The sequence below is a fragment of the Pinus tabuliformis genome, chromosome 1_1 (genome assembly GCF_031772625.1).
Source record: "Pinus tabuliformis cultivar Carrire ecotype Pingquan chromosome 1_1, CPIR1, whole genome shotgun sequence".
Classification (NCBI taxonomy): Eukaryota; Viridiplantae; Streptophyta; class Pinopsida; order Pinales; family Pinaceae; genus Pinus; species Pinus tabuliformis.
In genome coordinates this window covers 152,045,464-152,073,296 of record NC_142297.1, presented here as the reverse complement: position 1 = coordinate 152,073,296, position 27,833 = coordinate 152,045,464, and the positions used below count along the sequence as shown (strand labels likewise).

The 27,833-nt window shown below is 38.8% G+C and overlaps 1 protein-coding gene and 1 long non-coding RNA gene across 3 annotated transcripts in view; both read right to left on the bottom strand.

Annotated features, from left to right (window-relative positions):
• The window catches only part of LOC149212060 (MADS-box protein SOC1-like), a 332,389-nt gene that overhangs the window by 93,498 nt on the left and 211,058 nt on the right, over positions 1-27,833 (bottom strand). The window lies entirely within an intron of this gene.
• Positions 7,101-9,024, bottom strand: LOC149212061 (uncharacterized). Its single transcript, XR_016250739.1, has 2 exons — positions 8,259-9,024; positions 7,101-7,449 (listed from the first exon to the last, which is right to left on the bottom strand). It is a non-coding gene; the product is annotated as an uncharacterized LOC149212061 (long non-coding RNA).

Here is a 27,833-nt window from a genome sequence, read left to right as displayed (position 1 = left end):
CTTCCTTTTCTGCATGTTTGTAATTCAGCAGCGTATAAACTCCAATTCTTAAAGGAAAAGAGGGCCATCCTCTCTTCTTCTCCTCCTTGAGAGTTTGTGTGACACTCTCAGACATAATCTGGTAGGAGATTTCCCGGGCTAACAGTTTATCTGGGACGTACAGGGGGAGGACATGTGGCCTAGCCTTGCTTCCAAAAACTCTAATATAGGTAAAATGCTCTTCCCCGAACCAATGGGCTACTGCTGGGAGATCAAAAGAAGCTTCATAGGAAATTCTAGGGATAGGTCTGTCAAAAATAGAATAGTGAACGGGAACCATAAAACCATTGCAAATTTGATACAGATGGTCTTTGTGGGAGGGTTTCCACAATTTCCGATGGTACAAGTGAATGGGTGTTGGGTCATGGGTTGTCCATCTCCAACCAAGGACAGGAAACTCAGAATTAAAACAAAGGGTATCCATAATGTAAGCAGAGTAATAGAAGGGTGGGATTTTTCTCTCAGTGACTCTGGTTTTGGCCCTAAACTCACGAATAGCTATGACCAATTTATCAGACAAAATAGTGGCCCAATCCATGATTATACTATTGACGGCCGCTTCCATTAAAGGAACCATATCAATATGAATATTTGCAGAGTCATGAAATCCCCACAATCTACACATCATAATCCCGGCGTAGCAATAAGGTGAAGCCAAAGAAGCATTGGAGTACTTACCCGACATATCATGCTTGTGTTTAGCTGGATTCTGCCTCCAATCTCGGAGAGGTTCGGATGGCGATTCATTCTCCTTCGCGAATTTTTCCAAAAAGGCTCTATTATAGACTAGCTCGGGTTGAGGCAAATGATACATCCGTCTCAAGTCATCAGGCTTGAAGGAACCGAAAATCCTTCCATCCTTAGTATGGAAGGTTCTATCAGTGAGAGTAATTTCTTCAATTGCCCAACGTACCACATCAGTATAAGGCAAGACTTGTTCTCTAGCTGCTATTCTGTGTAGAAAGGAGTCAGCCAAATCTTTAAGAGTTGCCTCAGACTTTCTTAGTTCATCCACACTAGCCTCTGTTACTGTCTTTTCTGGTTGTTCTGCTTCTAGCAAATTGTATGTACCTTGCCATGTAGTACCAGGAAGACCAGTGCATGTAGTATCTGAGATTAAGCCTTTCTTTGAAACCATAGCAGCTTGGCCTGAGACAGGTGTCGGAGTAGAACCTGCCACCTTTTTGAACTTCTTTCCCATCATATTCAGACTTCTCTCGGTTGAATTCTACACAAATGCAAGATAAATCATAATCAAAGAAATAACAATGACGATCCATAACGGGATAGATATATAACTTGAAGCGTGGTGAGATTAATTCTAAAAGTGGCTGCGGATCTAATGATTTGAGAGGGCACCGCAGATGCAATGATGGTGATTTTACAACCTGCAGCTCCATAAATGACCATTACTTAAGTTATTAAACCGAATGACCCCTTAAAGCGTGCAATAGATTTCTTCAAAGGTCTAATCGTAATTGCTCGTTAATTCGAAGGGGCAAAGCTTTAAATACGCATGCATTACCTTATCCCTTTACTTAACGGCATTTTGAAATTTGTGCTTTTGTCAAATCGGATTTAAATATAACTTTAATGCTTTGAAATAATCACCTTTTTTTTTTAGGAGTTCTGGTCATCATTAAGCGTCATCGCATCGCATCGGGAGTGTGAGTGACATTATCATTTGGGAGAGATCTTGGCGAATGCCGATTGCGACATTGTATCATATTAGCGCGCGAACATAATCCCTAAATGCATATCAATTGATTTACCGACTACCGATAGCGATATCACATCGCATCGGGAAAAAGATCTGAACGTCTTATGAAGATGTATGGGATTCTTCCGACTACCGATAGCGATATCGCATCGGGGAAAAGATGTGTGCTTTTTCTGTGTGTGCATTGGCTATCGCCGATGGCCGATAGCGATATCGCATCGAAAAGAACCAAGGTAGCAAACGGTCTTGCGATTGCTTTTTCGGACTTAACCAAAAATTGCTTATTATTTGTTCAAAAAGGCTTTTGTTAACAAATTCATTTGATTATCATACCTTTTTCGAACAAATTCATTAATGCCAATTAAAATTTTTAAAAGGGACCCATTTCATATGTTAATTGTTTGTGATAAAAATGTTATGAAATGGGGGGTTGTTGTAGGGCACAACAAAACCCTAGTTGACAGAATGAAACCCTAGGAGGAAAGAAATGGCCAACACGACGAATGAAAAGTTTGAAGTGGAGAAATTCACCAGCAAGAACAACTTTGCTTTATGGAAACTGAAAGTTAGGGATTTGCTGGTGCAACAAGAGTTGCACAAAAGCTCTGGACGGGGCAAATAAGAAACCTGCTAGCTTGACACATTCGGACTGGTAGGACTTGGATGCCCAAGCTCTCAGTACCATCAGGTTATGTCTGGCAGATGAAATTCTCTTCAACATTGTTGAAGAGAATACAGCGGCAGGTTTATGAGAAAAACTAGAAAAACTATATATGACAAAGTCGTTAACCAATAGAATTTACTTGAAAAGGCAATTGTACAATCTTCGGATGAAGGAGGGTACAAAAGTTGAAGAACATTTAAATGTTTTTAATACACTTATATGCCAATTATCAGATATGGAAGTTAAAATTCTGGAAGAAGACAAAGCTACAACCTTGTTGTGTTCTCTGCCCAAGTCGTGGGACCACTTCGTAACTTCAATCAGTTTTAGCACTGCTGATTCCTTAAAATTTGAATCAGTTGTGGGAGCTCTCTTATCTGAAGAAGTACGAAGGAAATCCAGTACTGAGACAATTGCACCAAAAGCCATGATAGCCAGAGGACAGTCAAAGGATAGAGGAAAAAAAACAAGGGGGTCTTCCAGATCAAAATCAAAGGAAAAGAAGTGTAAAGCAAAGTGTTGGCACTGCAATAAAATTGGACACCTCAAGAAAAACTGTTGGAAACGAAAAGATTCTGATAACCCAAAGAAGGAAGAAAATCAGGTTGATTCAGGTATGATAGACGAAGTTTTATCGGCTGAAGAACTATGTATGATAGATGAAACTTTACCTGTATGTAATGTCTCTCAAGATTTTCAAAGTTGGTTGTTAGACTGTGGTGCTTCTCATCACATGTGTCCACACAGAAATTGGTTTACTTCATATGAAGATGTAAATGGTAGTTCTGTGTTTATGGGTAATAATGTATCATGTCAGACTGTTGGGATCGGCAATATCAAAATTAAAATGTATGATAACACATTTAGAACATTAACTAGTGTTAGACATGTACCTGATTTGAAGAAAACTTTGATTTCTTTGGGAGTGTTTAATTCGGATGGTTATAAGTTTACAGGTCAGAATGGAGTGTTGAAAGTCTCTAAAGAAGCCCTAGTTGTTATGAAAGCAGACAAGGTCGGAAATCTTTACAGACTCAAAAGAAGTACTCAAGTTAGTGAAGCAATGATTGGGTTAGAAAAAGAAGAAGAAGGTACTCGCCTATTGAATCAGTAATTGGGTCACATGAGTGAGAAAGGTCATCAGGTACTGATGAAACGTAAATCACTTCCTGTTTTGAAATCCTTGAAGTTGGATTTTTGTAAACATTGTGTATATGGAAAACAGTGTAAACAGAGATTTAAAACTGGGAGTCATAATAGTAAAGAAATTTGGACTACATGCATTCTGATCTGTGTGGCCCATCTCCTGTTGTATCATATGGAGGTGCTTTATATTTTTTAACGTTTATTGATGATTTCTCCCGTAAAGTTTGGGTCTTTACGCTGAAAAAGAAAGTTGATGTATTCAATGTCTTTAAACAATTTAAAACAATGGTAGAAGAAAGAACATGCAAATCAATTAAATGTTTAAAAACTAACAATGGTGGTGAATTTACTTCTCTAGAATTTGAACAAGAGTGTAAGGATGAAGGAATTGTTAGACACAAAACTGTTGTTTATACTCCTCAACAAAATGTTGTTGCTGAACGTATGAATCAGACTCTTATGGAAAGAACCAAAAGCATGACCAGCAATGCTAACCTGCAAAAGGAGTTGTGGGCAGAAGCAGTATCCACTGCTGATTATTTAGTTAACAGATCACCTTCAGTAGCAATTAATTGTAAAATTACTGAAGAAGTTTGGTCAGGTCAGTCTTGCGATTATTCACATTTAAGGATCTTTGGTTGTGATGCTTATGCTCTTATTCCTAAAAATCAACATTCAAAATTAGATCCAAAATCGAAATGTTATGTCTTTGTTGGGTATGACTATGCAATGAAAGGGTACAAGTTGTGGGATCCTACGTCACAAAAGCTAGTCATTAGAGGAGATGTAACATTTGATGAATCTTCTCTTTTAAAATCAAATGTTGAAAGAATTGAACATGAACATGGATCGCCAAATCAACAAATTCAGTTGGAGGCTAGACCTTTCTTTGAAAGTCAAAAGGAAGAAGAGAACTCTAGAGGAAAAGGTGTTGAAGATACAAAGGAAGTTGTTGAAGTTTCTGAACCAGTTCATCAACCAGTCACTCTAAGAAGGTATACAAGGGAAAGAAAAACTCTCAAAAGGTATGAATATTCTGCTTCATCTTTTGCTCTGATTACTGAAGATGGGGAACATTCTTGTTATCACGAAGCAGTAGATGACACAGATAGCGAAAAATGGAAAACGACTATGGAAGAAGAAATAGATTCCTTAGTCAAGAACAATACCTGGGATCTTGTAGAACCTCCTGAAGGGAGAAGTGTTGTTGCATGCAAATGGGTCTTCAAACTGAAACGGAAAGTTGATGGAAGCATCGAAAGGTATAAGGCGAGACTAGTAGAAAAAGGGTATTCTCAAGTTGAAGGTATGGACTTTCATGAGATTTTTTCACCAATTGCAAAACTTGTTTCTATTCGTACTATGCTGGCACTAACTGCATTACTTAACCTTGATAAAACAACTTTTCTACATGGTGATTTGGATGAAGAGGTATATATGGAACAACCAGAAAGTTTTGTACAAGGTCGCAGCAGAAGATTAGTTTGCAAGCTCAGGAAATCATTGTATGGTCTGAGGCAGTCTCCCAGGCGATGGTACAAGAAGTTTGGCTCCTTCATGTTGAGCCAAAACTTTATTAGAAGTGAGTATGATCATTGTGTATCCTTCAAGAGTTTCAGTGGCATATTCATTATCTTAGTTTTGTATGTTGACGAAATGCTTATTGCAAGCAAAAGCATGGAAGAGATCAACAAGTTAAAGACTCAGCTCTCTAGGATGTTTGATATGAAGGATCTTGGAGCAACAAAACATATCTTGGGCATGGAGATACGTAGAGACAAAAAAACAATGGTAAGCTTTGGTTATCACAGTAGAAGTACATGGAAAGAGTACTTGAAAAGTTCTGTATGAACAATGTGAAACTTGTTAATGTTCCATTAGCTTCCCATTTTAAGCTTTCTTCGGTTTTGAGTCCTAGAACTAATGAAGAAAAGCAATATATGTCTCATGTACCATATGCAAATGTTGTAGGCAACTTAATGTATGCGATGGTATCTACAAGACCTAACATTTCACATGTAGTTGGAGTTGTCAGTAGGTTCATGGCAAATCCAGGTGAAGAACATTGACAAGCAGTGAAATGGGTGCTTCAATATCTAAGAGGCACAAGTGACCATTGCATCATCTTTAATGATAGTGATGGATCAGTATGCGGATATGTAGACACTGATTATGCAGGTGTTTTGGACAAAAGGAGATCTACTACAAGTTATGTCTTTACTCTTACAGGTGGAGCAATTAGTTGGATGCCAAAGCTTCAAGAAATTGTTGCGTTGTCCACTACTGAAGCAGAATATATAGCTGCTTCAGATGCTAGTAAAGAAGCAATCTGGTTAAAGGGTCTACTTGATGAGATTGGAAGGACGAAGGAGAAAGTGAATGTACTCTGTCATTGTCAGAGTGCTATTCACTTGGCTACAAATCCAGCTTATCACAGCAAGACCAAACACATTGATGTAAGGTATCATTTTGCAAAACATGTGATCGATGGCAGAAAAGTAGCTCTCAAGAAGGTCCATACACGGGAGAATTGTGCAGACATATTCACGAAGCCAGTTACAGTAGAGAAGCTGCGATGGTGTTTAGCTTCTCTTGGCTTGCAGAAGAGATGATGAATGGCCATGGGCAAGGGATTAGTAAAATTGTTGTCAAGGTGGAGTTTGTTGGATTTTGACAACCAATTGTAAATATGTGTAAAATAGTATTTACTTCCAAGTTGGTTTTATAACGAAACAACTGTTATGTGACAGAAGAGCCCCTATAAAATGACGAATGCTCGAACTGTTGTAATAAGGATAATCATTATTGGTTTAATCGAAAACAATCCCTTCCCCCGTGGATGTTTCCTTGACACCTTGTCAAGGTTTTACCTCGTAAAAATCCTGTGTTTTTTACCTGTCTCTTACATTCAGTTTCATTCAGTTTTATTTATAGAATTCTTGGTTCTTGGTTAATTAACTGATTGGGCCAACAAAAATCAATAACATAAAATATACACAACAAAAAAATTTCAAAATGTACCACTTGCTTTGTCTATGAGTCCTATTCAAAAGGGTAGTTTTGGTTTGCCAAGTTATTTAAAGAGTTGAAGAAAATCTTATGCTAACTCATGTGTCTCCAAAATGCAATTGAAATATTACTTCGCCAAATTCGAAAAATAATAAAAATATAATTTTGCATAAAAAAATATTTTTTAATATGAAAATCTTAGTTCTCTCCGTGTAGATCATGCTTTTATATATATATATATATATATATATATATATATTAAAAATTACACAAACACACATGTACCTTATGTGCGAAAATTTGCTTTAATGGAAAATTGAGAGACTATAAGACACTAATTTTTTTTTCCGAAAAGTATCATTAAGACAATAACATAATTGTCCACCTATTATCTTTTTTACTCCGAATCCATATTCACAATGCTTATATGAATTTGATGGCTTTAATTTGATAAAAGAGGAAAAATTTGAAAAACTTGAAATTTCATCGTCACATTTGGCTCAAAAATATAACACATCTTCATGCATTCACCCTTCGATATTATCATTTGAAAAACTTACATAGTTCAAAAAATAACAACTTCTGGTCTGCCTAAGAGTTACATAGAATTCTTCAAAATAGAGCTTCTAATAAATAAAAGATTTTATACATAGACTGATATTGCCAAGTTTTGACCTGACATGGCCTAACCAAACAAGAAACATTAAGAAAACTATAATAATAATAAAAAAAACAAATGCAGGATGATTACTGTGCTAAGCCATTTGGTTTCGAAGCTTGCTGTAAATGCATGATGATTACTGTGTTGAGCCATTTGGTTTCGAAGCTTGCTGTGAATCGTTCCCGTTGAAGGACAGAACTGTTGTTTGATCTGCAGATGAGAATGTTAAGCTTATGATCAATTCCATCAAGCTTCTCATCGAATCTTGCTATTTTGATATTGTTTCTTTGCTAAGGGTTGTTACTGTCAGTGAGGACGTGACCCATTAGAACTATAGTGTGTCAATATACATTGGAAGCCTATATATATCCTAAGAAGCGTGAGCGGGTGTAGTTCCCAGTGTTATGAATCAAATCTCGAGCTTCAGTATTGACATGATAGTCTAGAGTGCCACGCCTCTCACAACTTACCTCGACTTTGCTTTGCTCAATTTCTTGTCAAACCTGTCATGGGATAAGTTTCCCATGCTTGTGCTTGAGCACGAAGCTGTGAGGTAGAGATAATCTGCCTTGTAACTAACTTAGAAGCGGAGGAATGTCCCTTGCCTCAGACCCGGCGAGTTGCAACAGTCCTCCCATGTAGTGAAATTGGCTAAGGGAAAGAGGTGACAACGAGGTCAGAGAGAGATTGCGAGAAAGAGAATGGAGGAGAAAACATTAAACGCAATTGCAAGAAACATTACAAACCTGAGTGTCGTAGCTCTGGTTATGTTGGGATTAGGCGAGACAATGCCCGGATTCAAAAAAAATAGACCAGTTGGGAGGAAAAATAGAGTCGCAGAGGAAAAAGAAGACTGAGTTGAAAAAAGGGTCACAAAGATAACACAAGGCACAGGAGGCTAAGGCAGACCAGAGAATTATCAAAAGAAATAAAAATCCAGCCCCATAAAAATTGCAATTTAACGAGTTTGCGTGCATAAAGACATGGAAGAAGCAAAGCTTGACTATGAAGATGCTTACCTTGAGTGTTGAGATGCCCACAACCAGGTCGATGCCATAAGCACTGAAAGCAGCGAAAGAAAGACCATTTGTAAGAAGAAAGACAGTTCTAAAAAAGTGTAGTATGACCAGAGTTGACCCTTGTGCATGCCTTCATATTCGCGATATTAACAAATTCAAAGGGGTCTGATTCACCAGAATGGAGGAGGCCCCACCGAATATAATGGATACAGGAGTATCCCCTTAAATAACTCCGATAGTAACATAACATACCACTGAACTTGAGGGAAGAAATCCCCATGATTACAATTTCCTAGGAGCAGTGAGCAAGAGTGCCCAAGAAACCTGCAAGTGTGATCATGATGTGAAGATTGTGGAGAGCCACCACCCACATCCATAAAAACTACGTGTGCGTCATAATACCACCAAACCATAATGGATACAGGAGTGTCGCCCTAAATAACTCCGATAATAACATAACATACCACTGAACTTGAGGGAAGAAATCCCCTTGATTACCATTTCCTAAGAGGAGTTAGCAAGAGTGCCCAAGAAACCTGCAAGTGTGATCATGATGTGAAGATTGTGGAGAGCCACCACCCGCATCCATAAAATTTACTTGTGCGTCACAATACCATCAAACCCCATCGGCTGATGTTTAACCCTGTCCAAGGATACAACGTGAACCTGCGATGTGACCCAATACAATGTGCCAAAGTAGCCCGTGTGGCATGGAGCGTAAGGATGCAAACGGTCATTATATCAAGCAAGGGGGAAGGGTCTGCTCCAAGACACCCTCTATGGGAATTAAAAATTAAAAATTTATTATAAATATTACTGGTAATTATTTTGAGTACCCAAGTATAATAGTATGCAGTATTATATATAATTTATAAAGGTTTTTTTTGTATAATAGTTTATTAAACAGGGAATTATTAGTAAATTTTTTTGGGGTCTACAGTCTGTCTTTATCTCTCTAAACTAGGTTGCAAATAGGGGATTAGGTTGCAAATACGGGATTTGAACCTTAGATCTCTCAATTTTCACAGATTTCACATTACTTCCATCACCAATTGAACAATCCCTCTTCTAATTTATAATAAGTTTTACTATATAATATTATATATAAATTTTATATTTATTAATTAAAAAAAATTAATAATTTAAAAAATAATTTAGAAACATTTTATTATTGACCACTAGACATGAACAAAATGCACTTTAACTTTAGCGAACTTAAGTGTAACTAATTTCATTTAGCTTTTATTCCTCCTCGCTATAATTATTATTAACTCGTAATTATAATTATTGTTAACGATTACTATGTTAAAAAATAAAAGACTTTCACTTCTCAAAAGGTTTAGCAAACTTTATAACTTTGCTGAAAATCATTATAAAATAATTTTGTAAGGAGAATACATTCCTATTGTAAAATGTAATCACCTATGTGGACAAAGTTTATCAAAAGATTTAGCAAACTTTATAACTTTGTTAGAAAATCATTATAAAATAATTTTGTGAGGAGAATACATTCTTATTGTAAAATGTAATCTCACCTTTGTGGACAAAGTTTACCTACAACTAGTTAAGTTTTTGTTTCTATTAAATGATTAGATAAAAATCTATTTCTTAGTTAGATGTTAGTTAAGTTTTTGATAGTGTTAAACTTTTGTTTTTATGCACGATCATCTACACGCCAAGATCATTCTTGACCTCTTTGGTTAAAAAATCATTTACAAAAAGAGTTGATTCTCCAATTTGTTTATGCGGGGAATTTCGGTTCTGTAAACCATCTAATTTGTAATACTTTTAATCATAATCTAAAAAGAATTTATGTACTTAGGAGAGATGTTATTATCCTATGTAACAAGGAAATCTAGTCAATTTTAGAAAGTTGTTAGAAGTTAGCTTTGGATTTTGTTGAATGTTGTCTTATGAGATATTTTATTAAAAAACAAAAAAAATCTCAAATAGAGAGGCAGGAAGGTCTAGAGCAAGACAAAGACATTGTGCAGAAGAAACACAGAAAGGAGAGAGACTTGCAATAGTGTTGAGCCGAGCTCAGATCTCGTAAATTTACTTTCTAATAATATCCAAATCAGTGTATGTTGTCGTATCTATGATTAAATCTATCATGATCGTATAGAAACCGAGCTTGTAATATAGAACGTGCGCTTTTACAGGTTAACTAGATGAGCGTGATAGGGGTGCGATTTTTGGTACCTTCTCGTGGCGCCAATTTTCCTTGTGCCTTCATTGTCCACACCAAGACCGAAATGGCACTTGTTGGAAATATTTTTGTTTTCTGGTATTGTTAAACACTAGGACGACTTGTCTACAATGTTGGTGTGTTGTGATTCACAATTGGGCAGTGTCAACAACCAACGAGAAAATTTCTATCAGTCAAGGTTGTCAACATATGGGACCACCCATCGTTATCGGATCATACTATGTTAACAACTGGCTACTAGATTGATAGCCCAAGTTCACTTCAAGATCCCCCAGGACTGCCATGAGTTAACAGGGGGGTCTGATGTTGGAACTCTCATTGTGGGGCCTTCATTAAATGATTATTATCTTGTGGGGGTGCGTTTGTAGTGCTTGATCGATCTACAGCCCTTGTTCACCCCATCCCCCTTGGTTTAATGTGAGTTAATAGGGGGGCCAGAAACCAGAACCTTCCCTCAATAAAAACCGCTCTAGTTTTAGTTTGCGGCCTTCTACAACAAACCCCATGTAGGGGTGGAAGAACACTTCCACTACAGTAAACATCGTGTAGGGAGTAGTGCATATTCTTCTACAGAGGCCAAATCAACCACAATTACCAACCTAGTTTCAAGGTCAACAGTTTAGCACAGGTCTTCACCATATAGGTATTTAGTGCACAAATGATCAATACGATGTTTAATGACCACCTTTCCTGATGGAGTATTAGCACACACCAAAGAATTAAACACATCATGCATAGAGAACATAGATTGCTCACATTATATTATACAAAACTAGGTGATTACACAAAATTTCGGTTTCATTACATAGGCCCAGTTTTGCGGGGAGCGCCCCTTCCCTCTTGATCCCGCTCCTAATCCGCGCTACGGGCGGGAGCGACTCGGGAGCGCGCTCCCGGAAAAAATTTTATGCTCCCTGCCAATTTCAAGATCGAACTAGGGAACGTCACTCCCGTCGCTACGGGAGCAGTGGAGGAGCGATCGGGAGCACGCTCCCAGGAAAAAAATTCTGCTCCCTGCCCAAACTGGGGAGCGCCGCTCCTATCTAGGCTTTAAAAACTGCTCCCAGCTGGTGAGCCACGCGGATAACAAAATATAAGAGAAAAAGAACAAAACAATAATTAGAAAGAAATAAATAAATAAATAAAAATATCGCGAGAAAATAAAGTCATGCGGGAACAAAAAATTCGCAATATAAAAACATATTCAAACAAAATAGAGAAAATTGAAAAACAAAAAAACAGAAAACAATGATGGTTGGAAAAATTAAAGTAAGGGAAGGGAGAGAGGGAGGGAATATAAATAAACCCTCCCTCAAATGAATTCATTATTTTAGAAATTGAGAGAGTGAGAGTGACAACAAGAGAGAGTGAGGAGCAAGTGAGAGTGACAGCAAGAGAGAGCAAGGAGCAAGCAAGGAGAGAGCGAGGAGCGAGGACTTGCAAGGGGAGATTGGAGGCCAAAGAGGTAGGCTCTATTCTAGCAATTTTTTTTTAATGTTCATAACTTCATTCCTAAATAAATAAATAATTTTTTTCTCCTATTCCCATTCCCATTCCATTTTTTTGCAGATTTAAAACTTCAAATTTCAAACATCATGCTTATATTTCTTAGCAATTTCTTCTTCTTGGTTTCTTTTTTGGTTATTATGGTGTTGGAGAGTAGAAAAATGAGGGTTGAAAATGAAGAAGGGGATGAAAGAGTGGGTCATAGTGGATTTGATGAAAACCCCAGAGAGGAGGAGCTAGAGGAGAGTGAACATGAGTCTCAAAAAAATAAACAAGACCAAACTCCAATCTGGAAATATGTTAATAGGCCGAAAGCAGGGAAAGGGGGTGGAACCACTAAATTTCATTGCCCCCATTGCAACAATAATTACACAGGTTCATACACCCGTGCCAGAAAGCACCTCTGCGGGAAAAGGCCATGGGAAGGAGATAAACAAATAGGAATCAAAACTTGTACAAGTGTGTCAGCAGCAGATAGAGCCAAATACATAAGGGAAGAGGAGGAAGCCCAATACAAATATAAAAAAATCAAAGGGTTTATTTGAACCAAGCTCACAATCACATGCACAAAGAACTCCTTCTGCATCCTCCCAAGGCAGTGGATATGGAGACACAGGGTCACCAAGTTTAAGGCATAGAAGCATATCAGATTTCCTTGATGAAGGGTGTAGGAATGATGTGGATTCAAAAGTCTACAGGTTTCTCTATGCATGTGGGATACCATTCAATGTTCTTCGCTCACCTTATTGGCACGAAATTGTTTTTGCCATAAATGATGCCCCTAAAGGATACTTGATCATTTAAAAGCAAAAATATCACATTCTTGAGTAGAATGACAAGTTCTTGGACTGACCATGGGGTGTCCATTGTATCTAATGGATGGACAAAAGTAAAAGGCAAGCTATTGATAAGTGTTCTTGTTGTGTCTGTTAATGTTGCCATCTTTCTTTCAGCAAATGATTACTCAGAGAAGTTCAAGTTCGACATCAACATTGCAGAACCATTACTTGAAAGAATTGACCATATTGGGCCATACAATGTCATCCAAGTCATCACTGATAATGCTCCTAATTGTAAGGCAGCGGGAGCAATTATTAAGGATAAATACCCCAACATATTTTGGTTTGGGTGTTTGGTTCACACAATGAACCTTTTGATGCATTATATTGTTAAGAACAAAAACCAACAATACAAATGGATTGGTGATTTGTACAAGAGAGGCAAAGAAATGATAAAATTTATTACAAATCATAGCAATGCCCATGGCCTTTTCCGCAGTCACTCAAGATTGGAGTTGTTGAAGATTGCGAGGACTACATTTTGTAGCTATTACCTCACCTTCAAGAGCCTTTTGAAGGTAAGAGAGTCATTGGCTAGCATGGTATCAAGTGCACACTGGCAGGTATTAACGGAAAGGGCTACAAATGCAGCTGACAGGCAAGGTTTTGAACAAGTGGAGGAGACCGCTCTTGGTGCTATGTTTTGGGCACGTGTGAGGCAAGTATTATATTTCACCAAGCCCGTTTATCACATGATTCAATTTGCAGATACAGATAAACCAGTGATTGGCAAGGTGTATGAGCAAATGGATACCATATTGGGGCAAATAAAAGATATTGTTCATAAAAATGATCCCAACTTGTATACACTAATTCATGATTGTGTGTATATACGGTGTGATAAACTTAATGTTCCACTACATGCCTTTGCGTATATCCTTACGCCAAAATACTACTCTGCATCTTGGTTGGGCCAACCTGCACCAAGGGGTGGGGTTAAGGTCAAACCCCATATAGATGAAGAGGTATCTACAGGATATTTGCAAGCATTAGACAAGTTGATACCCAATGGGGTGGAATGTGCTAGTCTGCGTCTTGAACTAGGCAGATACTTCAGTTGCACTGGTTTGTTTGGTACCTTCCATGCAATGGAAGATAGAGACAGATTTGATGCTCTCACATGGTGGGAAGCATATGGCAGCATGGGAATTTTGCCAAAATTGGCAAAAAAGTTCTCTCACAGGTTGTAAATACTTCTTTTGCAAAGCGGTGTTGTAGCACCTACAGCGTCATATATAATGTGAAAAGAAACGGACTGAAGGAACTCCAAGCAGAAAGCTTGGTTTATGTGCACTACAACCTGAGGTTGTTGAGTCATTACTATGATTGGGCTTATGACGATCTAACATATAAAATTTGGGACAACCACCCAAAGGATGATAATTTCAAGGATGGCACTATACATCTTGAAGAACTGGAAGCGGAACTTATGAGAGAGGAAGATGAAGCAACAAACATGCCACCTCCACCATCCAGTAGCAGTGATCGTGTTCCAAGTCTTGTTCCTTTGCCGTCACCGCCTCCATCTACACCCTCACATGGAGGGCATGTGCCTTCTAGTTCTGGTCGTCGGTCTGTGTGGGAGGAGACCTCCTAAAAGACCACCACGACCTGCTTATACATCAGAGACTTCTCGTGGCAAGGGCCACATGAAGTAGTAGATAATAGACTTACAGTTTACTTGTATTTTCTAGTTTCTAGTAATTTTCATAACTGTTGACTCTTTCATATTTATTATGATATTTTTTGTAAACAATATATGACAATTTAAGTTTGAAGTTGGCAATTATAACTCATTGGTAATGATTCTGAATTATAAATATGATGCTTCGTGGAAGTTGTTTCATTTTATTTCATTTTATAACATTTCATTTCATGTTAGATATTATTTCTTGCAATGACTAAACTTAGCTTACAAGTAAAACTTTGGTGATCAATGATGATAAATGTTAAATACTGAATTTTCAATTTTGAAAGCTTGAAGTTGAAACTTTAAGATTGATGAATCATGATTCATGAGACTTAATATGTTGTATGTTACTAACTTGTGGACGTGGTTGATGAAGATTATAACTTCTAGATGATTGTTGTTATATGGTTCAATGATCAATCTATGTTTTTTTATCCTTTTTATATCTAATTCGTCATTCTACATGTTTTTGTTGATATATATGTATCAAAATATTATATATATATATATATATATATAGAAAATGCTCTGGGATTCGCTCCTAAACTGGGTGCTTTTGAAAATGTTGCTCCCGCACCCGTTTTCGCTCCCGCTATTGCTCCCAAGTAACACTACATAGGCCCAATAACTACTCAAGACACTACGACTACTATATTCTACCCCTTCTTATCTCATGTTCTCTAGCCTATGCAAAATATCACTAAGACAAATTGGGGGTTGTAACTAATAGGCCTCTTGCCCTGGCTAAATATCATGATTTACATAAATATAAAAGGGGATTATTCACGTGGGTGAATTTGTTAATATGCTCCTGCGTCAAACTCCTATGGGAGAAAGGATTCCTCCATTAGGTCTTAACCATCCATACCAAATATGGAATTTTTTGTCGCTGCCATCCAACTGGCATCTTCTATTAGTTGGTTGTTTCCCTTGACCATATACTCAAAATATTCTTTTCCTCTGGTCCTCTTAGACATCTTCTTCTCTAGTATTGCTTCAATCTCCTAATTTGGGCTTGTCAATCAGTGCTTCCACTTTAAGGTTTGACCTTCATCACTAGCAGATGCATCTATAACCTCCTTAAAGGGATATAGATCCGCTACATTGAAAATTGGTAAAATCCCAATATCACCTGGAAGTTCTACTTCATAAACATTTGAGGAAATCTTCCTTAGGATTTTATAAGGGCCAATAATCTAAGCTTCAATTTGTTGTATGTCCCCCTAGAAAGTCTTTCCTTCTTAAAATAAGTCATTACTAGGTCTTGAACTTCAAAGTCTACTTGTCTCCTTCTTATATCTACTTATTTGTACCTACTATTGGTTTCTTGCAATTATTGTTTGACCTTCTCTTGCATCCCCTGCATACTTGCGGCAAAATATTCACGTTCGACACTCCTCATTTCTTTTTTTCCTAAGTTCATCAACTCATAAACCCCATAAACCCCTCTTGGGTGCATTCCATATACTATATGGAATGGAACCATTATGGCACTCATATTGGGAGAATCATTATAAGTGACTTTAACTTGAGCAAGCACTTGGTCCCACTGCGTGGGGTGTTTACTTGTCAAACTTGTCAAGAGGTTCCCTGAAATTCTATTCACCACCTTTATTTGTCTATATGTTTGTGGATGATAAGTTGAATTGTAATTTAAATTGGTGCCTATTTTCTTCCATAAGGTCCTCCTCAAATGACCTACAAACTTTGTACTCATTTTGAAACAATGGTTATAGGCAAACCATGCAATCTTATAACTTCTTTAAAAAATAAGTTTTCAACACTAGTTGCATTAGTGGTTTTTGTACAAGGTATAAAATGATCCATTTTTTAAAACAACCACAAAAATAGAATCATTACCTCCCTGTTTTTGAGGTAATCCAAAAACGAAATCCATGCTATTAGAATCTGAAGACCTGCTTAGGCTGGCCAATGGTTGGTAAAACCTTGTATTTTCCTTTTTCCCTAAGCATACTGGCACACTCTGTAGTTTTGTCAATCCCAAAGTGCCTTGATAGTCCTCCATTGTTTTTCCCCTGTATCAAATTACCTTTCACGGAACATTTCAATGTCTAGAGTGTATTGTCTTTGAATAGCAAGCCATCCTGGATTATATATCTTGATCACTAAGTTCCAGTCATGTTTTCTAGGTTTTAACACACTCCTTATGCTTCTGTTGACGGTGCTGGACCCGCCAACTTGTCAGGGGATCTCCTCGATAAGAATTCCCAACTAGACCTCAGAGAGTTTGGTGCAAGAGTGCCGACAGCGGGTCGTACCGTATCGCCTTGACCGCGGTTGCGCGCAGAGGCAAGTAAAATGTCGATGTTGGTAGCAAGGGTGTGACATGCGCAGCAAGCCAAGAAAGGTATATGAACGATTTTAACAGACGAAAAGTGAGGTGAGTGCGCCCCTTGGAAACCCGTGGAAGCACGCAGCTTGGAAGGGGACACACGAGCAAATATGCATCACAAACTGGAAAGCAAGTACGCTAACAATTCAAAGCGATGGTTAAACCAATAGCGTATCTTGGTAAGATTCATACATACTTATACAAAAAGAGTCCATACATGCATGCGTAAGCAAACAAATACTTATATCATTAGAGTAACCAAGATAGCTGAAATACAATAACATATGCATGAAACGTGTTGGCTCTGTTATATTCAAAAGTGAAAGTTTTAATCATACAGTACAACCATGACCAACCGCTAGTCCCGACAGCGGAACGTCACAGTCACTCTCGCCTGCTCCTCCAAAGAGATGTACTAGCTCTGCACTGTGGAGAGGCCAAGGCTCGTGACAATACTGTCCAAGCTTTATCTAAGATACTCCTATCGGAAGCTTGGCTGACCAAAAGCCCTTACAATGAGTTATGAGGTACTATAAATAGAAAAGAGTGGGGTGACCCTTGATATTCCCCTTTGTCACTGTTCACCTACCCTCATCACTCTGCAACTACTCTTTGACTCTTACATTCAACTATTGACACTTGGACTTCCACTTACAAGATGTTACATCCAATCTGCATATGCACCCATGTGAAACAAAATAGGCTTGACCAAGCCATGCAAGCTATCACTAACACTCGAACAATTGTGAGAAGACCAACTCTTCGAACTCCTTGCGATGATCAACGGTGGCGAACTAATGCCAAACTTGGTCATCCATGATGGTGTCCGTGCACTCAGTGGTGACATCCCACTGAAAGCGAACTCTTGCCTCTGTTGCACCTGGGTACACTGATATGGCTCCTCTGTCCAACTTGTCTCATAACATGCGCATCATTGTCTTGAGTCCAGCTGGATTGGCAACATACTGATGCATAGTGTCTGTGCTGATCTCCAAATGTGTGCTGGTGATCATGCGCATCAACTTGTCGAAATAAATGTTCAGCGCCAGTCGGACTTGCTTCTTGTCTTGGCTTCGGTGAGTGTGCCAAATGGGTGGGATCGCATGCGTGCACACAATGACGTCCATGCTCTTGAATACCCTTGCATGCGATCTACAACACTGCTCACCCTGTCTGCTCCACGCTAGCTGCTAGATGTGTCCATAACCTGTATGGGCATAGTTTCATCAGTCTATGCATGTTGCACCTCCTGCTGTGTCTGTTCCCCCTGCAACTCCTTTTGTTTTCTGTCTAGTTCTAGATAAAATGTGAACAGAATTGAAAAGAAGGAGATGTAAATCTCAGGTGTGGCCTGCACCTGGAGACTACACTCACTAAAACAAAGAGATCACTCTCGTACACTCTATTACAATCAATGAAAAGATTACATCATTAAATACAACTCTGGAAATCAGGAAGTTGCAACCACACTCCTAAACTCTAGGAACAAATCCTAAACTAAGGAGATACGTTACAACTATGTAACCATTTCTCCATTAATACAAAATAATATTAATTATTTTCAACTCCCCCCCTTAATGGAGAAAGGGTTCTCCTGAACTCCTAACACCCCTCTAAACAATTCAAATTTCACTCGTGCAAGAGGCTTTGTAAAAATATCAGCCACATTGTCACAAGTTTTACAATATTCAACAGCAATTTCTTTTGACTGTATTTTCTCTCTAACAAAATGGAACTGAGTGCCTATATGTTTGGTGTTTTTGTGAAACACTGGATTGTATGCCAATTTAATGGTGCTCTGGTTGTCACTTTTGATGGAAGTGGGATTCTTCTGTTATTTTCCTACATCTTTGAGAAGCCTTCTCAACCAGATCGCTTCACACGTCGCTGCACACAATGCTTGATACTCAGCTTCACACGAAGACAAAGCTACAGTACGCTGCTTCTTGCTGCTCCATGCTATGACCCCGGATCCTATGTTGAATGCATAACCTGTGATGGACCTCCGATCATCCAAGTTACCTGCCCAGTCTGAGTCTAAAAAATCTGCTAGAGTAACATCAGATACGTCAGTGTATAAAATACCATAATTAACAGTACCACAAAGATACCTCAACACGCTTTTTGCTGCTACCCAGTGACTTTCAAGCGGTTTCGACATGAATTGGCTCAACACACTAACAGAGTATGCCAAGTCAGGTCTAGTTGTTGTAAGATATATCAAGCTGCCAACCAGCTGTCTATACATTGTAGCATCAACTTCTTTAGTGCCATCGTCACTGCTCAACTTCAGATTCTGCTGCAAAGGTGTCGCTGTTGATCTACACTGATCCATACCAAACTTTTCCAACAGATTTCTGGCATACTTCCCTTGGGTAAGAAAAGTTTGCCCAGTATCTCTGCATACTTCTAATCCCAGACAGTAATGAAGGCTTCCGAGATCTTTCATCTCAAAAACTTGTGCCATAAGCCTTTTGATTCCTCTGATTAAATCATCTGCATCTCCTGTTATAATCATGTCATCCACATACAAAGAAATCAAAATAATCTGCCCCTGATTATTGTACTTGGTATACAAATTTGGGTCATTTAAACTTCTATGAAAGCCATGCTCTACAAAGAAAGAATCAACCTTTTCATACCAAGACCTGGGTGCTTGCTTTAAACCATATAAAGCCTTTTTCAATCTGCAAACAAGATGTTCCTGCCCCTGCTTTACAAATCCTTCTAGCTGTACTAAGTAAATTTCCTCTTTTAAATCACCATTTAAAAATGCGGATTTAACATCAAGCTAGTGTAATTACCAATTACATTTAGTAGCTAAAGCAATAAGCATTCTGATTGTATTTAACTTTGCTACAGGTGCAAAAGTATCATCAAAATCTATACCTTCCTGCTGTGAATATCCTTTTGCAACCAACCTATCTTTTAATTTCTCTATGCTTCTGTCTGCATTCGTTTTTGGTTTAAACAACCATTTACATCCTATGGGTGTTTTATTCTTAGGCAGCTCAACTAAATCCCAAGTATCATTTCTAAGAATTGATTCCATCTCTTCATTCATTGCAGCTCTCCATTCCTTAAATTGACTAGCTTCTTTGTAATTAGAGGGTTCTACAATGTTCAAAACCTTTGACATCAAAGCATAGTCTCTCAATTTTAATGGTAATTGAGTCTTCCTACATGATCTCCTTGGTAGGGGACTTACCTTAAATTTGTTTTCTTCTGCTGTAATTGGGCTTGCATTATCACCTTCTTGTTGTTCTTCTTTTTGCTCTTCTTTCTTCTCCTGCTCTCTTTCATCCTCGCTGCTTTCCTCCAACAACAATGGAATGTGCCAATCATCACCAACGTCATCTTTCACTTCCTGTACCTGTTCATGAAACACTACATCCTTGCTTGCAAATGTCTTACGAGACTCAGGATTGAATAATTTATATGCTTTAAATTTTGTGCCATAACCAACAAAGATACATCTCACAGCTTTGGGATCTAATTTCTTCCTATCAGCTTTGGGTATATGGGCAAATGCTTTTGACCCAAATACTCTTAGATGGTTTACTGCTGGTTTAAATCCATATAGAGCTTCAAAAGGGGTTTTGAAGCCAAGATACCTACTAGGACTTATGTTCTTCAAGTGTACAGCAGTGTTAATAGCCTCTGCCCAAAAACTATTAGACAGACCCTTACCTTGTAACATGCTCCTTGCGCACTCCATCAAGGTTCTGTTTTTGCGCTCTGCAACTCCATTCTGCTGTGGTGTGTGTGGCACTGTATACTGCTGAACAATCCCGTGAGATTTGCAGAATTTCATGAATTCCCTTAGCTTGTATTCTCCCCCTTGATCAGATCGGAGAATTTCTATACTCTTACCAAACTGTTTTTCCACCAAGGTTTTAAATTCTATAAAGCACTGGAAAGTCTGACTTTTCTTGTTCAAAAAATAAACCCATGAATATCTAGTGCAATCATCAGTAAATAACAGAAAATAATATGCTCCTCCTAGCGACCTTGTCTGCATAGGTCCGCATACATCAGTATGCACTAGTTCTACGATATATGTTTCCTTCCTCCTATCATGCACAGAAAACTGTTCTCTATGCATTTTTCCTAAGGCACAACCATCACAATTTAACTGAATATTACGAAAGATAGGGAGTCCCTCAACCATACCTTTCTTCTGCAATAACATGAGGTCCTGCAAATTCAAGTGACCGAACCTCTGATGCCAGAGTTGTTCGGCTGTCGATCCTCCTACAACCATGGCTTGCTTTGGTATACTTTTTGCATCCAGTCTGTATAGGCTTCCAACTCGCATGCCTGTTGCAACTATTTCATTCCTGCAATCCTTTATCACACAATGAGTCTTAAAGAACTTGACTTGCATATCTTGATCAGCCATCATGGATACAGATATCAGATTTTTCTTAATTCCAGGTACATATAAAACATTTTTAAGGTGACTAATTTTTCCATTTGGTAACTTGACTGAAATCACCCCATAACCTTTAATCTCATATCCACTATCATCTCCTAGGTATATTTTTGATCCATTTATACTTTCTTCAAGACTATCAAAAAAATCCTTTTTACCTGTCATGTGAGAGGATGCTCCGGAATCGACATACCAAATATCGTCCTCATTAGATGCTGAGAGGGCACAGTCGACTGTGAACAGTCGAAATTCATGACTGAAGTCTTTATCTTCTTCTTCAACAAAGTATCCTCTGTGCTTTGCATTTGCCTGCTTCCTCTTTGCATCATCATCCTGCTTCTTATAACATTCACTCTGTATATGACCCTTCTTTCCACAATAATAACATTTCTTTTCAGAATGATTTGCAAGCATACCTTTATGTGAATGTGAATTCTTATGTGATGTTCCTCCTTTCTTCTTTGATTGCTGTTGTAGCTGCTTCCCTCTGAATGATCGCCGTTTCGCCATCAGCGCCAGATCATCACTCTGGGGGTTCAAGTTCTGCGTCACTCCTCCTCTTGCTGCAAGATCCCTGTCAGATCATCAAATGTGGGCGCTTTCTCCCTTGCCGCCAATCCAGTGATGAACGTTTGAAATTCATCTCACATCCCGTTCAGTGTGATTGCGAGAAGATCAGAGTCAGACACCGTCACTCCGATGTTCCCCAATCCGTCTTTCACATCTTTGATTCGCGCAACAAATGTAGTAGCAGTCTCCCTTTCGTCCATCCTCATTGAAAATAGTTTGCTTTTAAGTGCCAAGACTCGGCTTGTGTTCTGGGTCTGATACAAATTTTTGATGGTCGTCCAGATCTCCGCAGACGTTTTACAGTCTCTGATGTGCGCAATAACGTTGTCCTTCACAAACATTTTCAACAAGACTTTGGCTTTGTTCTCTCGTTTTTCCCAATCTTGCTCCTGTGGCCCTGCGTTCGGCTTCCGCTCATCGCCTGTAACTATGGACCAAGCATTCGCACCCTCAAGCAAGGTCTGGATCTTAAACATCCAATTCGTGAAGTTAGATCCATCAAGTTTACCAGACTCGTGAAGGTAAGATTCCATCGTATTACTCATTCTGATCAGATCTACAAAATGAATCTACGCAACAACAAAAAACGATACCTGTCAAATCGATCTGTCACCTCTGCCACCGATCTACAGTGTCTGTCAATCCCGCTCCGATGAGCAAATTCAGCGTTTTCAATACAGTCGAAGAATTGATCTGATCAAAATTGATCCGATCTGCCTCTCCTGGATAGATCTGCAACTTCGTAGATCTACACCCCTCGCAAATTGCCAAACAAAGATGAGGCTTCCCGCAGATCCCCTTGAAGGTGAGTTGGCACGTTCCTGTGTGTATTGGCGCTTTCCCGAGCGATAAATCTGCGCCAATAAAAAATCGGTTAGAGTAAATTTGTTGGCGCGATTAATCCGTGAAATTCCGCGCCAATCGGGTGTTCTGGCGCTCTGGCGTGATTAATATCCTAACAATCGCGCCAATTACGCCTCCTGGCGCTACTGTCAGCGAAAAGCGTGCCAATCTCCTTTCTACTCGGGGAAAAAAAAATTCCGAGTCCGAGCCAGGTGTTTCGCAGTCCACCTGCTCAATTGAGCACAGAGCTCTTGTGTACACGCGGCCACAGAGGCACTTCAAGCCACACAGGCAATTCTACCACACAGGCAAGCTAGCTACAAAGGCACTTCAGCCGCAAAGGTGATAAAAGATCAGGCTCACCCAATCTGAGCTCTAATACCAAGATAAAATGTGAACAAAATTGAAAAGAAGGAGATGTAGCTCTCAGGTGTGGCCTGCACCTGGAGACTACACTCACAAAATAGAGAGATCACTCTCGTACACTCTATTACAATCAATGAAAAGATTACATCATTAAATACAACTCTGGAAATCAGGAAGTTGCAACCACACTCCTAAACTCTAGGAACAAATCCTAAACTAAGGAGATACGTTACAACTATGTAACCATTTCTCCATTAATACAAAATAATATTAATTATTTTCAACTGTTCTTGTTCTCAAGGGAGTTGTTGCTTCAACACCTATAACTACTTCTATGTTTCTCTCTCTGCCTCTGCGCAATCCTCTTGTCGCGTCGTCGCCTCATAGCCTCAATCTCCAAAGCTGTTTTTATAACAAGTGGATCTGCATGAGCTTGCAACTTTGTTCTGCCTATGGGATGTCAACAACCTTACTCTTGCATTTGTCGCATGCAAATGTGTTACCTTCTGCTGCTGCTGATGGTACTGCTCGCTATGATGCCATTGCCATTTCATCTTTATATCCTTGTCCATGAACAACTTGATGTCTTCATAGATAGGCAAGTTCATAGACACTTGATCAACTGCATCCCCAGTTGTGCTCTGAACGATGTCTTCGACTCAGCTCTCCTGGAAGCCATTGTACCTATGCTGCTGAGAGACAGACGAATACTTGTGATACCTAGAGACATAGCAAAACTCATAACAAGAAATCCATCTGTAGAAAACCAAAACAAACTGGAGGACTGACATGCAACATACCTGTGTGACTATCTGTGAAGATTGCGCAATTTTCACCGGGAGGATGCAAGACTGACTGCCAAACTACGCAAGGCATATTCCGGGCTATCGGAAGGTTGACTGACTGCTTGAACTGCGCAATGTACAGTCCAGCCTAGCTTGTTGAGCACTGAAACAGTGCAATGCACAATTTCAATCAGTAGTAACATGTAAACCAGCAAATTGCATTGCGCAGTTTCTGGGCCAACGAGGCACTGCCTCCCAGAATTGTGCAATGCAAGATTAGAGGTTAGTGCTAGGCCAGACTTACGTAATTTCTGGAGGGAAGGCAGAGCCTTCACTTCCATAAATGCGCAATGCTAGCCGGGCAAGGCAAGGTCTAGGCTAAGACAGCCCAAGACTCGCCGACGGGTGACTGAAAACATGAGAACTCTGAATGCATGGTGATACTGAGTGTAAACAAGAGTGAACGATCACGCATGAAAACAACAAATACAGGATGTAGAAAACGGGAAAACATGCATGTTGTGAAACGGGTCGCCGCAACGGCAACCGTTGGTGCAAAAACAATGGCCTGCATGCGACAATAGTGAGATGTGAACAAAAACTGAAACGGTTCTTATACAAGCTAACATACATTAAAACGACAGAAAGCACTCATTGAAAACAATAAGACAACACTCACATAAAGCGAAACACAAAAAGCAACAGAAACGTAGCACAAGACATGAAAAGCAAAGTTACCCTAAAACGATTAAGCTAAAAGTATCAAAGACTCCTGCATGCAATTTGGAATGTCAGAGTTGCAAGGTCGATGTGAGGAATGAGATCTACAGCGTCCAGTTAATGAGTTTTGATAAGATCGAGGTTATGACGTGCATGCCACAAACCTAGAAAAAAGCGACACTTAACGCGAGCTTTTTAAAAGATCTAGGTATTCCTTTTGCATGTTGTCTTTTGCTATTTCGGGAAGAGCAGCCCATGTATGCAAATCAATTGTGCTCAGTCCCGGAGGGAACCGGTCAACCTGAAGACACATGCGACAACTTGCTTGACTGAGAGAGGGATTTGTGCAATTTCTGACAGGAACTAAGATGGCTGTCCCATAGTGATTGCACAATTTTTGGGACGAGCATGTGACTACTGCCCAGAATTGCGTAATTTCTGGGAGGAGATGGGTTGGCTGTCCCAGAGGGATTGCACAATTTCTGGGAAGAGCAAGTGATTGTTGCCCAGAATTGCGCAATTTCTGGGTTGAGCTATAGTGCTGGCCAAGTTGCACAATTTTTTCAAAGAAGCCTGTCTGACTACTCTGCATAATTTTGGAGCTCAGCAGTCTGCCCAAATGATTTTCGCAATTTCTGGGTTGATCTGCAGTGTTAGGCCAGACTGCGCAATTTTCCCAAGGAAGACTGTCTGACTGCATCGTGCAATCACTGAGCCCAGCAGATTTGCGCAAGCAATTTCTGGAGGGAAGGTTGGTTCCCTTTATAATTATGCAATTTTCTGAGGGAGATGCTCAGCCGACAACTAGCCCAAGTCCAGAATGCTAGTCTGTGATGGGAGAGAAGTAAACTAACATGCACAAGCTAGCAAGCTGCTGAAAAACCAATGAAGCCTATGTACTTGACAGTGCAAGACATGATGTTAGGATGGTTGGCAGGCAGGCTCCACAACGAAGCTAATGCAAAATTTTAGAGGGTTGTTGTAGCCGCTACAACGGCTTCTTTAAAATCAATATCACCCTTGTACATTTCTTTTAGTTCACCAATTCCTAAGATATTAACTTGGAATTCCTGCAACACCAAGTTGATTTTTCTTAAAGCATCAATTACCTCGTTTGATAATCAACTCTTATGCTTAATCACAAAAGTAAAATTTTGTATAAATTTAACCCATTTTATGTGCCTCTAATTTAGGTTTGGTTGGTTGTTAATGAACAACAAAGCATGGTTATTAGTGTACAAAATAGATTACTTTGGTACAAGGTAGTGTCTCCATTTCTCCCAAGCCTAAACTATAGTATAAAATTATTTATCATAAGAACAAGAAATCTATTTTTCTTCATTTAATTGCTCGTTGAAATAAGAAATTGGTCACCTTTCCTGACTCGAATATATTCCAATAAAAACCCCAGTTGCCTCTGTCTCAACTTGAAAAAACCTATTAAAGCTTGGCAGGGCCAAAACAGGCTTCTCTGTGAACTTTTGCTTCAACAACTTAATCTTTTTATCTATTGCTACAGTCCACTTGAATGGTTGATTGTTTTCCTTGATAGTTTCTACAATAGGTGCACAAGGCCTGCTAAAATTTTTAATTATTTTTCTATAAAAACTTGCAAGACCATGAAAACTTCTACCCTCGAACAAATTTCATGGGGCAGGCCAATTGATAACTACTCTAACCTTTTCAAGGTCCATCTACAAACCAACTTCAAAAATCACCAAGCCCAAATATATCAATAACCTTTTCATAAAGGTACATTACTTCAAATTTATCAACAATTTTTTTGCTACAAGTCCTTCAAAAGCAATCTGAGATGTCTTAAATGCTCTTCTTTTGTTTGGTTCTACACTAAAATGTCATCCAAATCAACATTGAAAAACTTACTTATAAACTCCTTCAAGACCTCACTAATTAGTCTCATGAAAGTATCTGGTGTGTTAGTAAGACCAAAAAGCATCACTAACCACTCATACAATCCATTATTGGTCTTGAAGGTTGTTTTCCACTCATCCCCTTCTATTATTCGAATTTGGTGGTAATTGCTATTAAAATAAATCTTAGAAAAAAATTGAGCACCACTCAAATAATTAATCAAGTAATCAATGCATGGAATAGGTAATTTGTACCTAATTGTGATTTTGTTGATGGCCCTCGAATCAATGCACCATCCTCCATCCACCACTCTTTTTTGGACAAAGGCCTATTGGAACAACACACATGCTTAAAATTTCTTTGATAAGACATTTTTCTAATATCTCTAGCACTTATTTCCTTATCTCTTCATTTTCTTGAGAAGCCATTATGTGGGCCACCTTGTTTGGAAACTCCCATAATCAAATTTATATCATGGTTGATGCCTCGAATAAGGTGTAGTTTACTTGTTAATTCATCCACAATTATATGAACAAAATCATTCAATATACCCTTGACATCCTTAGGCAAATAATTTAAACTTGTTCTGGTAAGGATTACCTTGGGTTTACCAGTCAATGAAAAATCGATTTCCTTCTTTTTGACCTCTTGTAGCAACTCCTTACCACTCATCAACAACATACTATGACAGACTGACTTCTTTAACTCCATCATCTTGTAAAGGAAACAGTGTATGCTTGTTACCATCCTTCTCAAGAGTGCAAGTGTTCCTTCTCCCATCATGGATAGCTCCTATCTAAATACCATGGCCTTCTCAAAAAAATATGAAAAGCTCCCATAGGCATCACATCAAATAATATTTCATCCTTGTATCTTCCAATCTGAAAGTCCACCTTACATTGTTCATTGACTAAGATTTGATGAGCTTTTTGCAACCATGCAACTTGGTGAGGGGTAGCATGGGGTGTCCTTTCTAAATCTAGTTTCTCTACTATCTCTGTAGAAACAAGACTATTTGTGCTACCACTATCAATTAAAACATTACAACACTTACCTCTTGACTTGCACATGGTTCAAAACACACTTCTCCTCTTGGTTCTTAGTTTCCTTTTCTATGTTAATTAAAACTCACATCAACAATAGGGATTCTCTTGCTTCAGTAGATTCTTTAGTTGTAATTGTACTCGCATTCTCCCCTTTACCTTCTGCCACATCTACACTCCTTTGTCTTGCTAGATTATTCTCTAGGCATTCCCATGTCATTTGGCCTAATTTTCCACATTTGTAGCATCTACGTTGGTAGTATTTGCCTCTACCTATGCATATAGCTCTTCTTCCTCTAAATTCACCTCCTCTTGGTGGTTGCTTACATGAACTCCCACCCCTT